The 12,281-nt window shown below is 44.1% G+C and overlaps 8 non-coding genes across 8 annotated transcripts; all 8 read left to right on the top strand.

Moving 5' to 3' along the window:
- The first annotated feature begins 30 nt into the window (after positions 1–30).
- Positions 31–149, top strand: LOC133671806 (5S ribosomal RNA). Its single transcript, XR_009834419.1, has one exon. It is a non-coding gene; the product is annotated as a 5S ribosomal RNA (ribosomal RNA).
- A 473-nt stretch (positions 150–622) lies between these two features.
- On the top strand, positions 623–741 carry LOC133672187 (5S ribosomal RNA). The gene has a single exon (XR_009834784.1). It is a non-coding gene; the product is annotated as a 5S ribosomal RNA (ribosomal RNA).
- A 474-nt stretch (positions 742–1,215) lies between these two features.
- Positions 1,216–1,334, top strand: LOC133671938 (5S ribosomal RNA). Its single transcript, XR_009834544.1, has one exon. It is a non-coding gene; the product is annotated as a 5S ribosomal RNA (ribosomal RNA).
- A 473-nt stretch (positions 1,335–1,807) lies between these two features.
- Positions 1,808–1,926, top strand: LOC133672188 (5S ribosomal RNA). Its single transcript, XR_009834785.1, has one exon. It is a non-coding gene; the product is annotated as a 5S ribosomal RNA (ribosomal RNA).
- Positions 1,927–2,400: 474 nt separating this feature from the next.
- On the top strand, positions 2,401–2,519 carry LOC133672085 (5S ribosomal RNA). Its single transcript, XR_009834686.1, has one exon. It is a non-coding gene; the product is annotated as a 5S ribosomal RNA (ribosomal RNA).
- Positions 2,520–2,992: 473 nt separating this feature from the next.
- LOC133672201 (5S ribosomal RNA) lies at positions 2,993–3,110 on the top strand. Its single transcript, XR_009834797.1, has one exon. It is a non-coding gene; the product is annotated as a 5S ribosomal RNA (ribosomal RNA).
- Positions 3,111–3,582: 472 nt separating this feature from the next.
- On the top strand, positions 3,583–3,701 carry LOC133672094 (5S ribosomal RNA). Its single transcript, XR_009834696.1, has one exon. It is a non-coding gene; the product is annotated as a 5S ribosomal RNA (ribosomal RNA).
- A 472-nt stretch (positions 3,702–4,173) lies between these two features.
- On the top strand, positions 4,174–4,292 carry LOC133672144 (5S ribosomal RNA). The gene has a single exon (XR_009834744.1). It is a non-coding gene; the product is annotated as a 5S ribosomal RNA (ribosomal RNA).
- The last annotated feature ends 7,989 nt before the right edge of the window (positions 4,293–12,281 follow it).

The following is a 12,281-nucleotide window of genomic DNA, read 5'->3' on the forward strand; positions in this document are numbered from 1 at the left end:
GTTATAGGAAGTGCCCGTTCATGGACTCACGGGTGCGATCATACCAGCACTAATGCACCGGATCCCATCAGAACTCCGCAGTTAAACGTGCTTGGGCGAGAGTAGTACTAGGATGGGTGACCTCCTGGGAAGTCCTCGTGTTGCACCCCATCTTTTTGCTAGTTCCCCGACCCTTCTTTTTTTGATCTCCTGCTCCCCTTCCCGTTATTTCCTCACCTTTCCTTTCCTGGATGGTGTCCCGTGCCCCCCGAGAGGTGGGGCGCGGTGAGTCGCCCGAGAGGAGAAAGGGAAAGGGTAGAAGAGTGAAAGGCCCCTGGGTCCGGGGCGATGACGTCATGATCTAAAGAACCGGCGGTCTGCGTAGCGATTCCATTGCTACTATAAGGGAATCGGACTGCGGAAGCTCCTGTAAAAATCTGGGCGCGATACGACGCTTGGATCGCGAGTTATGGCCCTTTGGAGACGGTGCTCCTCCGCGGTTCGGACCGGCCCGCTTCGGGGTCCCGGTCAGGCTTCCCAAAATCAGGGATTGTCGAACCGCCTCGACGCCTGCCATCGCTCTGCCGTCCTCCTCGCGCGGCTCGTTCGAAGCGCTTATGGGAAGTGCGCGTTCAGGCCTCACGGGTGCGTTCATACCAGCACTAATGCACCGCATCCCATCAGAACTCCGCAGTTAAACGTGCTTGGGCGAGAGTAGTACTAGGATGGGTGACGTCCTGGGAAGTCCTCGTGTTGCACCACATCTTTTTGCTAGTTCCCCGACCCTTCTTTTTTTGGTCTCCTGCTCCCCTTCCCGTTATTTCCTCACCTTTCCTTTCCCGCACGCCGTCCCGTGCCCCCCGGGAGGAGGGGCGCGGTGAGTCGCCCGAGTTGAGAAAGAGACAGGGCAGAAGAGTGAAAGGCCCGTGGCTCCGGGGCGATGACGTCATGATTTAAAGATCCGGCGGTCTGCGTAGCGATTCCATTGCTACTATAAGGGAATCGGACTTCGGAAGCTCCTGTTAAAATCTGGGCGCGATACGACGCTTGGATCGCGAGTTATGGCCCTTTTGAGACAGTGCTCCTCCGCGGTTCGGACCGGCCCGCTTCGGGGTCCCGGTCAGGCTTCCCAAAATCAGGGATTGTCGGACCGCCTCGACGCGTCCCATCGCTCTGCCATCCTCCTCGCGCGGCTCCTTCGAAGCGGTTATAGGAAGTGCCCGTTCATGGACTCACGGGTGCGATCATACCAGCACTAATGCACCGGATCCCATGAGAACTCCGCAGTTAAACGTGCTTGGGCGAGAGTAGTACTAGGATGGGTGACCTCCTGGGAAGTCCTCGTGTTGCACCCCATCTTTTTGCTAGTTCCCCGACCCTTCTTTTTTTGATCTCCTGCTCCCCTTCCCGTTATTTCCTCACCTTTCCTTTCCTGGATGGTGTCCCGTGCCCCCCGAGAGGTGGGGCGCGGTGAGTCGCCCGAGAGGAGAAAGGGAAAGGGTAGAAGAGTGAAAGGCCCCTGGGTCCGGGGCGATGACGTCATGATCTAAAGAACCGGCGGTCTGCGTAGCGATTCCATTGCTACTATAAGGGAATCGGACTGCGGAAGCTCCTGTAAAAATCTGGGCGCGATACGACGCTTGGATCGCGAGTTATGGCCCTTTGGAGACGGTGCTCCTCCGCGGTTCGGACCGGCCCGCTTCGGGGTCCCGGTCAGGCTTCCCAAAATCAGGGAATGTCGGACCGCCTCGACGCCTGCCATCGCTCTGCCGTCCTCCTCGCGCGGCTCGTTCGAAGCGCTTATGGGAAGTGCGCGTTCAGGCCTCACGGGTGCGTTCATACCAGCACTAATGCACCGCATCCCATCAGAACTCCGCAGTTAAACGTGCTTGGGCGAGAGTAGTACTAGGATGGGTGACGTCCTGGGAAGTCCTCGTGTTGCACCACATCTTTTTGCTAGTTCCCCGACCCTTCTTTTTTTGGTCTCCTGCTCCCCTTCCCGTTATTTCCTCACCTTTCCTTTCCCGCACGCCGTCCCGTGCCCCCCGGGAGGAGGGGCGCGGTGAGTCGCCCGAGTTGAGAAAGAGACAGGGCAGAAGAGTGAAAGGCCCGTGGCTCCGGGGCGATGACGTCATGATTTAAAGATCCGGCGGTCTGCGTAGCGATTCCATTGCTACTATAAGGGAATCGGACTTCGGAAGCTCCTGTTAAAATCTGGGCGCGATACGACGCTTGGATCGCGAGTTATGGCCATTTTGAGAAAGTGCTCCTCCGCGGTTCGGACCGGCCCGCTTCGGGGTCCCGGTCAGGCTTCCCAAAATCAGGGATTGTCGGACCGCCTCGACGCCTGCCATCGCTCTACCATCCTCCTCGCGCGGCTCCTTCGAAGCGTTTATAGGAAGTGCCCGTTCATGGACTTAAGGGTGCGATCATACAAGCACTAATGCACCGGATCCCATGAGAACTCCGCAGTTAAACGTGCTTGGGCGAGAGTAGTACTAGGATGGGTGACCTCCTGGGAAGTCCTCGTGTTGCACCCCATCTTTTTGCTAGTTCCCCGACCCTTCTTTTTTTGATCTCCTGCTCCCCTTCCCGTTATTTCCTCACCTTTCCTTTCCCGCACGTCGTCCCGTGCCCCCTGAGAGGTGGGGCGCGGTGAGTCGCCCGAGAGGAGAAAGGGAAAGGGTAGAAGAGTGAAAGGCCCCTGGGTCCGGGGCGATGACGTCATGATCTAAAGAACCGGCGGTCTGCGTAGCGATTCCATTGCTACTATAAGGGAATCGGACTGCGGAAGCTCCTGTAAAAATATGGGCGCGATCCGACGGTTGGATCGCGAGTTATGGCCCTTTTGAGCCGGTGTTCCTCCGCGGCTCGGACCGGCCCGCTTCGGGGTCCCGATCAGGCTTCCCAAAATCAGGGATTGTCGGACCGCCTCGACGCCTGCCATCGCTCTGCCATCCTCCTCGCGCGGCTCGTTCGAAGCGCTTATGTGAAGTGCGCGTTCAGGCCTCACGGGTGCGTTCATCCAGCACTAATGCACCGCATCCCATCAGAACTCCGCAGTTAAACGTGCTTGGGCGAGAGTAGTACTAGGCTGGGTGACGTCCTGGGAAGTCCTCGTGTTGCACCCCATCTTTTTGCTAGTTCCCGACCCTTCTTTTTTTGGTCTCCTGCTCCCCTTCCCGTTATTTCCTCACCTTTCCTTTCCCGCACGCCGTCCCGTGCCCCCCGGAGGAGGGGCGCGGTGAGTCGCCCGAGATGAGAAAGCGACAGGGCAGAAGAGTGAAAGGCCCGTGGCTCCGGGGCGATGACGTCATGATTTAAAGATCCGGCTGTCTGCGTAGCGATTCCATGGCTACTATAAGGGAATCGGACTTCGGAAGCTCCTGTAAAAATCTGGGCGCGATCCGACGGTTGGATCGCGAGTTATGGCCCTTTTGAGCCGGTGTTCCTGCGCGGCTCGGACCGGCCTGCTTCGGGGTCCCGGTCATGCTTCCCAAAACCGGCGATTGTCGGACCTCCTCGACGCGTCCCATCGCTCTGCCATCGTCCTCGCGCGGCTCCTTCGAAGCGGTTATAGGAAGTGCCCGTTCATGGACTCACGGGTGCGATCATACCAGCACTAATGCACCGGATCCCATCAGAACTTCGCAGTTAAACTTGCTTGGGCGAGAGTAGTACTAGGATGGGTGACCTCTTGGGAAGTCCTCGTGTTGCACCCCATCTTTTTGCTAGTTCCCGACCCTTCTTTTTTTGATCTCCTGCTCCCCTTCCCGTTATTTCCTCACCTTTCCTTTCCTGGATGGTGTCTCGTGCCCCCAGAGAGGTGGGGCGCGGTGAGTCGCCCGAGAGGAGAAAGGGAAAGGGTCGAAGAGTGAAAGGCCCGTGGGTCCGGGGCGATGACGTCATGATCTAAAGAACCGGCGGTCTGCGTAGCGATTCCATGGCTACTATAAGGGAATCGGACTCCAGAAGCTCCTGTAAAAATCGGGGCGCGATACGACGGTCGAATCGCGGGTTATGGCCCTTTAGAGCCGGTGTTCCTCCGCGGCTCAGACCGGCCCGCTTCGGGGTCCCGGTCAGGCTTCCCAAAATCAGGGATTGTCGGACCGCCTCGACGCCTGCCATCGCTCTGCCCTCCTCCTCGCGTGGCTCCTTCGAAGCGCTTATAGGAAGTGCGCGTTCAGGCCTCACGGGTGCTTTCATACCAGCACTAATGCACCGCATCCCATCAGAACTCCGCAGTTAAACGTGCTTGGGCGAGAGTAGTACTAGGTTGGGTGACCTCCTGGGAAGTCCTCGTGTTGCACCCCATCTTTTTGCTAGTTCCCCGACCCTTCTTTTTTTGGTCTCCTGCTCCCCTTCCCGTTATTTCCTCACCTTTCCTTTCCCGCACGTCGTCCCGTGCCCCCCGGGAGGAGGGGAGCGGTGAGTCGCCCGAGATGAGAAAGAAACAGGGCAGAAGAGTGAAAGGCCCGTGGCTCCGGGGCGACGACGTCATGATTTAAAGATCCGGCGGTCTGCGTAGCGATTCCATTGCTACTATATGGGAATCGGACTCCGGAAGCTACTGTAAAATCTGGGCGCGATCAGACGGTCTGATCGTGACTTGTGGCCCTTTTGAGCCGGTGTTCGTGCGCGACGTCGACCGGCCAGCTTCGCGGTTGGCACGACCAAAAGATTGATGTCTTCTCCCAAGTGCAGGAGTGTCGAAGTAATAAATAACCCGGTAAGACCGGGGTCGAACCACTGGGAGGTTACTTGTATAAATTATAAGCAATAATAATATAACAACAATAGTAACAACAACAACAATAATAGTAGTAGTAGTAGTAGTAGTAGTAATAACACCAATAACACTATTAATAATGATAATAATAAAGAAGAAGAAGAAGAAGAAGTTGATGAGAACTTTGAGATGGAAGATTAACGTAAGGATTAAACAATGATAACAACAAATGTCAAGGTTAGAGGATCCACTAATAGTATATCAAACAAGTATAGTATAAACTCTTATTATTCAACTGGAAAGCACACACAAAGGAGATTCCAATCGGATTATAAATTGTTAACATGATTACATTAGTTATCTTATTCGAATAATGCTAATACTTGTAAATGTTTTCAGGCATTCATGATTATAACTTATGTTAACAACAAATCAAGTTCCTTTCATAGCTCAGGTGTCGGTTATACCATACAGTATGGGCTATGAAAGTGCCAAGTATTTGTTGTACCAAGTGTTATACAACATAAATCTAGATTAACCATTTAACAAGCAAAGTATTAAAAGTGAACAAGATAGCAAATATAAAGCATGTTAGTATCCAACGTTAAGGTCCATGTTAAGTTTATATTATACTTATTCTTACACCATTAGTGTACCCTTTTCACCTTGACATAATTAACTTAACTAAACATAATGAAAGAAAGAAACATAAATAAACAAGGAAAGGAAATGAAAAGCATAAGCAAGAGATTAATTATAAGCAAAACTTAAGCATTACAAAATATAAAGAGAGAGCAAAAGCATGATCTTGATCTGAAAACCAAGATGCCTAAATACATGGCAAATGCCTCCTTTTATAGGCCAAAATTCGAAACTATTGATTTGTTAACTAATTGATGAGTGGATGGCCACATCTTGACTTGGTGACAATTCTTATCTTCTTGTCTGCCAAAAACATCATTGATGACGTCATAATTTGAACAAACTTGAATCATGAAAGTTCTAGGAAATTGTCTCATCTTTCCAGGGTAAACATTTGAGATCATTTGGACTTCTAGAACTCGAGATATGGGCTGAACACTGAACAGTGTCTGGGCTGCAGGACAGATTCGGACTTCTTATTTGTTTCTACAATTTGGATTTGAAAAAGGCCTTGTTAAATCTTGGGCTCCACATGAAAGTTGTAGGCCTATGTCTTATCTTTCTATCCATATAAAATGGACCTAAATCCAAGATCTACAGGTCCAGATATGACCCAATTACCGAACTGTGTTCCAATTTGGACTGCACCAGCATCTCTTTGGCCATCTTTTTGTCCTTTAAATTTCAGCACTTCAACTCATCAATCAATTCTTTCATTTATGTGATAGGCCTGCATTTAAGATGAACATTTACCATAAATTAAAGCTATCTTATGTAATTAGATATGTTATTATAAAACATGCTTTAGTTAAGAAGTTATTGATACTTCAAGTGCAAAATGATGATATAAAACCTTGATAAAAATGCACTTTTAAGTACTAATCACACCCCCCAACCAGCTTATTACTAGTCCCTAGTAATTAAAGCGTTAAAGTAGAAAAACAATTTGCAAATTTCACAAAGCAAGTCATTCATCATTCAACTTCCATTAATCTATCCAGATAAACAAACTCTCATTAAATTTATATATCTGCTCAATACCTATTAAACAAAATATTAATAAACCTTCCTTGTTATGTGCTCAATGTATGAAACATAGATGATGGGGCTTTTATTGGAAGAAAACAATATTTTGTTCTAATGTTTAAGATTAACTTCCTTGGGTTGGGATTATTTTATTTTATTTTACTCTTTTTTTTTTAATATCTATACATATAACTTAAAACACAATGCATCTTTAACCCATGTAACGAGCTTTCGGCTAATGACTCCTAGACCAGTTGGTCTTAGGGCATTAGGTGTTGAGACACCCCTACGAGCTTAGTAACTCGGGTTGCAGATACTGATACGTAGATAGTGCAATGTTTGATTCCCTTAAGCTTTTCTCCTTAACCCATGTAACAAGCTTTGGGCCAATAGCTCCCAAGTCAGTTGACTTTAGGGTATTAGGTGTTAAAACACCCCTTCGGGCTTAATTGCTTAGGTTAGGGAGGCTACGAAACCAAACTTATCTACGTTTTTATTATCATCATTTTTTTTTCTCTTTTTTTTTGTTTTGTTTTGTTTTTTTTTTGCAAATTATAGACTATCCCTATCCCTTAGTTGTTACCTTTAACAAAAGAACATAAATAATGTAATAATCCAATGTGCAACCCACAATCATATGTTAAAGTGTGTGTGTGTGAAAATGAAGGTTTAAGAATATTTGTTAAATGAGTATATGAGCAGAACAAAGTGATAACAATGCGAGAGTTTGTAAACCTGAATATTTCAAGAAGTATTCTAATAGGCCTTGTTATGAATATTGCAAATAACCATTAGAAAATGTTTACTAAGACGCGTCTCAAGAGTCATTCCCCCTTACTCTGCCATCCTAGTAATAACAGTTTTGCCAAATGGTTTTTAAAAACAAAAACAGTTAGTTGGTTAGTTTTTTTTTTTTTTAATTACTACTACCCTCTCCCCCTAATCAAAATGAGACATTGTCCTCAATGTCCTAAGGTAGAAAGATAGAGTATAGAAGACATCACCTGAAACAACGAACACTGACAAACTTGAAACACACTTAAACAAATATAAGAAATAACAGAACAAAATACTATGTTAGAAATAAAACCAAAAGACACAAGGATTCACAAACGAAGGCTCAAATCCAATTTAAGCTTTTTACGGCTTTCTGTAGTTGACCAATTGATGCGACTCATGGAAGGATCAATTACAGGGGTGAAAGATTGTAGTTTGTCGATCAATTGTTCAGCAGTAGCAGCAGAGATTATGATTTGTCGTGCCGAAGATGTTAGAAATTCCTGTTCCACAGCTTGATCAAGAAAAGACAACAAAGTATCATAAAAACCATTAACATTGAGCAAACCTATAGGTTTATGGTGAATGTGAAGTTGGGCCCAAGAGGAAATATGAAAGATCTCTTCCAATGTGCCCAGACCACCTGGTAAGGCAATGAAGGCATCAGCATGGTTAAACATTGTATTCATTCGATCAAACATTGTGGAGACCTGTAGTTCCTCTCCAATTGTTCTTCCAATGATGTCCCCTTTTGTTAAAGCTTCGGGGACGACACCCAAAACTTGACTACCTCCTAAAAATGCAGCTATTGCCACACCCCTCATTAACCCAAGGCTGCCTCCCCCATACACTAAATGAATCTTTTTCTCAGCTAGTACCTGACCAAGATGATTTGCTGCTTCTAAAAAAGCTATTTCCTTCCCAGGACTGGATCCACCGAAAACACAAATATTTTTTATGTGATAACTTGAGGAACTTGCCATTTCTACACGCTTCTATATCTGTCTAATGTAAGGGATGAGTAGAAATGAGGGGAAGGAAGAGAAGATTTTATAGATGAGAAATTGAAGATGCAATCATACCACCTATATGTAGGCCAGCTGGAGTCTCACACTCTCTCTCTCTCTCTCTCTTTATTTATTTATTTATTTATTTTGAAAAAGCATGTGTATGTACAGGTAGTTGTGATTGTGGCTCACATCTTCCCTTGGTTTTACGTCCAAGAACGGCTTAAACGCCCTCTATGGGTCGGGGATAGGCTTCCCATCCAGTTTTCTTAAAAACTGGCAAACAGGGTCTTTTTTAGTCAGATTCCCAAGACTAAGTCTATCATGTTCTTTATGAAAATGGGACCATAAATCATGAATTGCACGATGCACATCTCCACTAGGATGCGTCTCAAGGGTCAACAAAAGATTATCTAAAGACCCCTTACTCAGGCCATCCTTAATGAATTGTATTTTATCTTCACGGTTTATAGATACCATTCCTAAAGAACGACATGTTGCATTACAAGTCCATCTGGCACATTTGTGACAGACTTTCAGTCGTTTTGCACGACGTTTCTTTGCAAAAGTGCTTTTACCTGTTCCAGGCATGTGTGAAATGAAAGAATTGGAGGACTCACCTGATAATCGGACCTTTGCTTCAATCAGCCAACGAATATCTTCAGGAATTCCATGATCCATTAACAACTTCAATCTTGCACACCTAGCACGGTAAATTTTTGTAATCGCATTCTGAGGCAGAGCGGGAAAGTACTTTTTCAATTTTTCAAGAATGGTGTCCATTTTGAAATGAGAATTGGAGAAGAGATTCAAAGAAGAGAGAAAGAGTAAAGAATTGCACAAATATAGACAGATATCAGTTATTATGGGAAACTGAAAGAACCGACTTAAGTCACGGAGTACCGTTATCCGCCTTTTGACCGGGGTGAGAGAAACTAGCAAAATGAAACACAAAACAATGTGAGAAAAACAAAATAATCAACCTTTATCTACAGGATCATTCAAACCAATGGATTCATTTTCACTAGGAAAATTATCAAAGTAAGTTTTCAAACGATGTCCATTTCTCTTAGAAACATTGTCATTCTTTGGATTCTCAATATCAAAGGCCCCATAAGGATACACATGTTTCTCAATAAATGGACCGCTCCATCTTGATCTTAACTTTCCAGGAAATAAATGGAGTCGAGAATTATAAAGCAAAACTTTTTGACCAATATCAACTTTTTGACAATTTTCACAAGTTTTGCAGAATGCATGTGTGTCTTTGAACATGGTGGGCCAATAAAATCCATTTTGAAAGATTTTCGCAATGGTCTTTTTTGATGAGAAATGACTCCCACACGCTTCAGAATGACAAAATTTAATGACACTACTTACCTCATTGTCCGCAATGCATCTTTGAAATATTTGATCAGGACAATGTTTAAATAAGTTAGGGTCATCCCAATAAAATTTCTTCACTTCGTTCAAAAACTTACCTTTGTCTTCGGTACTCCAATGAGTTGGCAAGTCTCCTGAGGCAAGGAAATTGATATTTTTAGCAAACCAAGGCATTGAACTAAGAGAAAGTAAGGATTTGTCAGGAAAGTAATCATCGGTTGGTGTGATGTTAGATATCGAATCTGTTGTCACTCTTGACAAAAGATTCGCATCAACATTTTCAATGCCTTTTTCATCCGTGATTTCTTCCTGAGAATAAGTCATTTGCAAATCTTCAAATTCATCAAACTCAGTATTACTCAAAGTAGATTCAAATTGATCATAAACCAATTCTTCAATAAAATCTACTTCTTGTAAATCATTATCATCTCGAGGTTGCTTGCAAATGTTGAAAATATTCATCTCCAATGTCATGTTCCCAAATGATAGCTTCATCAGTCCATTCCTACAATTAATCAATGCATTAGAAGTTGCAAGAAATGGACGTCCTAAAATAACAGGAAATGAATTGCATGCTTCAACAGGTTGTGTGTCCAAGACAATAAAATCCACAGGATAAATGAACTTATCGACTTGTACTAACACATCTTCAACTATTCCTCTAGGAACTTTTACAGATCTATCGGCAAGTAAAAGAGTTACAGAAGTTGGTTTTAACTCACCTAGATTGAGACTTTGAAAAACTGAATATGGAAGTAAATTCACACTAGCTCCAAGATCAAGTAAGGCTCTTTCAATTTTATGTTCTCCAATAAAGCAAGAAATTGTAGGACAACCAGGGTCTTTATATTTCAAAGCATTATTGTTATGAAGAATGACACTTACTTGTTCGGCTAAAAAGGCTTTCTTTTTCACATTCAGTTTTCTCTTCACAGTGCACAGATCTTTCAAAAATTTAGCATAAGAAGGAACCTATTTGAGAGCATCCAGCAAAGGTATATTGATCCTTACCTGTTTGAAAGTTTCAAAGATTTCAGAGTTGTGATTGACTTTCCTTTGTTTAGTCATGGCATGAGGAAATGGAAGTGCAGGCGGAGAATCAGTCTTTTCTTTGCAATGATCAGATTCAACCCCTTCCTTACCCTCAGAGATTGATTCATCATCATTCTCATAAGGTTCAAGAATGGGTTTTTCAATAACCTTACCACTGCGAAGAGTGATGACTGATTTTACGTGATCCATGTGTTGGCTTCCCGAACTACTTGCATTCGCATTGTATTGCCCCTTGGGATTTTGTTGTGGTTGAGATGGAAACTTACCTTTCTCTTGGAAACTGAGAGCAGATGTCAATTTTGCAAGAGTATCTTTAAAATCTGTCATGCTTTGAGCAAGTTGAGTGTTAATTGCCTCTTGCTTTTCCATAAATGCATGCAATGTTTCCTCAAGATTTCTTCTAGGAGGGGGAGCATAAGGAGGTGCATATCCATGAGAATTTTGGAAATTAGGGTGTGCTTGAAACGGTGGCTGTGAAGTTTGAGCATTATTGTTCTCACTCTTCCAACTAAAATTTGGGTGGTTTCTCCAACCAGGGTTGTATGTTTGTGAATATGGGTTATGATTGGGCCTTTGAAAACTGTTTAATGCATGGGCTTGTTCATGGAGACATTCTTTAAAAGAAGGCAAGGTTGGACAGTCATTGGTTGAATGTTCGTTGGTTTCACAGATTTGACATGCAATGTCTTGAACAGATTTTAATTGACCACTCTTTTTTAATTCTAGTGCCTCAACCTTTCTAGCTAAAGATGCAAACTTGGCTTGGAGGTCATGATCTTCCCTAAGGTTGTACATACCTCCACTAGATGTATGAGGTTGGGTTTTACTTGGTGCCTCATAAGTACCTGTGGTGTCCCAATTTTGCGTATTTTCAGCTAGCAAGTCTAGGTATTCCATTGCTTCATTAGGGTCTTTATCCTCAAAAGTTCCATTGCACATCAATTCAACCATTTGCCTATCTCTAAGAGTTAACCCTTCATAAAAATGTGAAACTAATCTCCATGTTTCAAAACCATGATGGGGGCAAGTATTAAGTAAGTCTCGATACCTATCCCAACATTGATAAAATGTTTCTCTTGGTTTTTGAGAGAAAGTAATGATTTGTCTTTTGAAAGAGTTTGTTCTGTGGGATGGAAAAAACTTCTTTAAAAATTGTTGTTGCATTTCATCCCAAGCACGAATGGATCCAGGTCTCAAATTTTGTAGCCATGTTTTAGCTTTATCTTTTAATGAAAAAGGAAAAAGCTTCAATCTAATGGTGTTCATGCTACAATTTGAGTCATTATATGTGTTGCAAACCTCCTCAAATTCCCTTAAATGCAAGTATGGATTTTCTAAATCTAAGCCATGAAAAGACGGTAAAAGTTGAATAATGCCTGTCTTAAAATTAAAATGAGATGCATCAGGAGGAAAAACTATGCATGAGGGTGCACTTGTTCTTGTGGGATTCATGTGATCTCTAAGAGTTCTAACCCGAATATTCTCATTATTCTCATTATGAAGCGATTGGTTATCTTCTTCAGCCATATTTTCTGAAAATGATGAGGATACCCTACAAAGTCTACCACTTAATGTACGTGACCACACTCTCATGCACGTGTAAGAAGAGAATAAAAGGAAGAAGAAAATAAAAGAAAGAGAAACAAAACAAAAGAAACAAAGTTAGATACAAGAAAAGAGAAAAG

The sequence above is a fragment of the Populus nigra genome, chromosome 13 (genome assembly GCF_951802175.1).
Source record: "Populus nigra chromosome 13, ddPopNigr1.1, whole genome shotgun sequence".
In the NCBI taxonomy this organism is placed as follows: domain Eukaryota; kingdom Viridiplantae; phylum Streptophyta; class Magnoliopsida; order Malpighiales; family Salicaceae; genus Populus; species Populus nigra.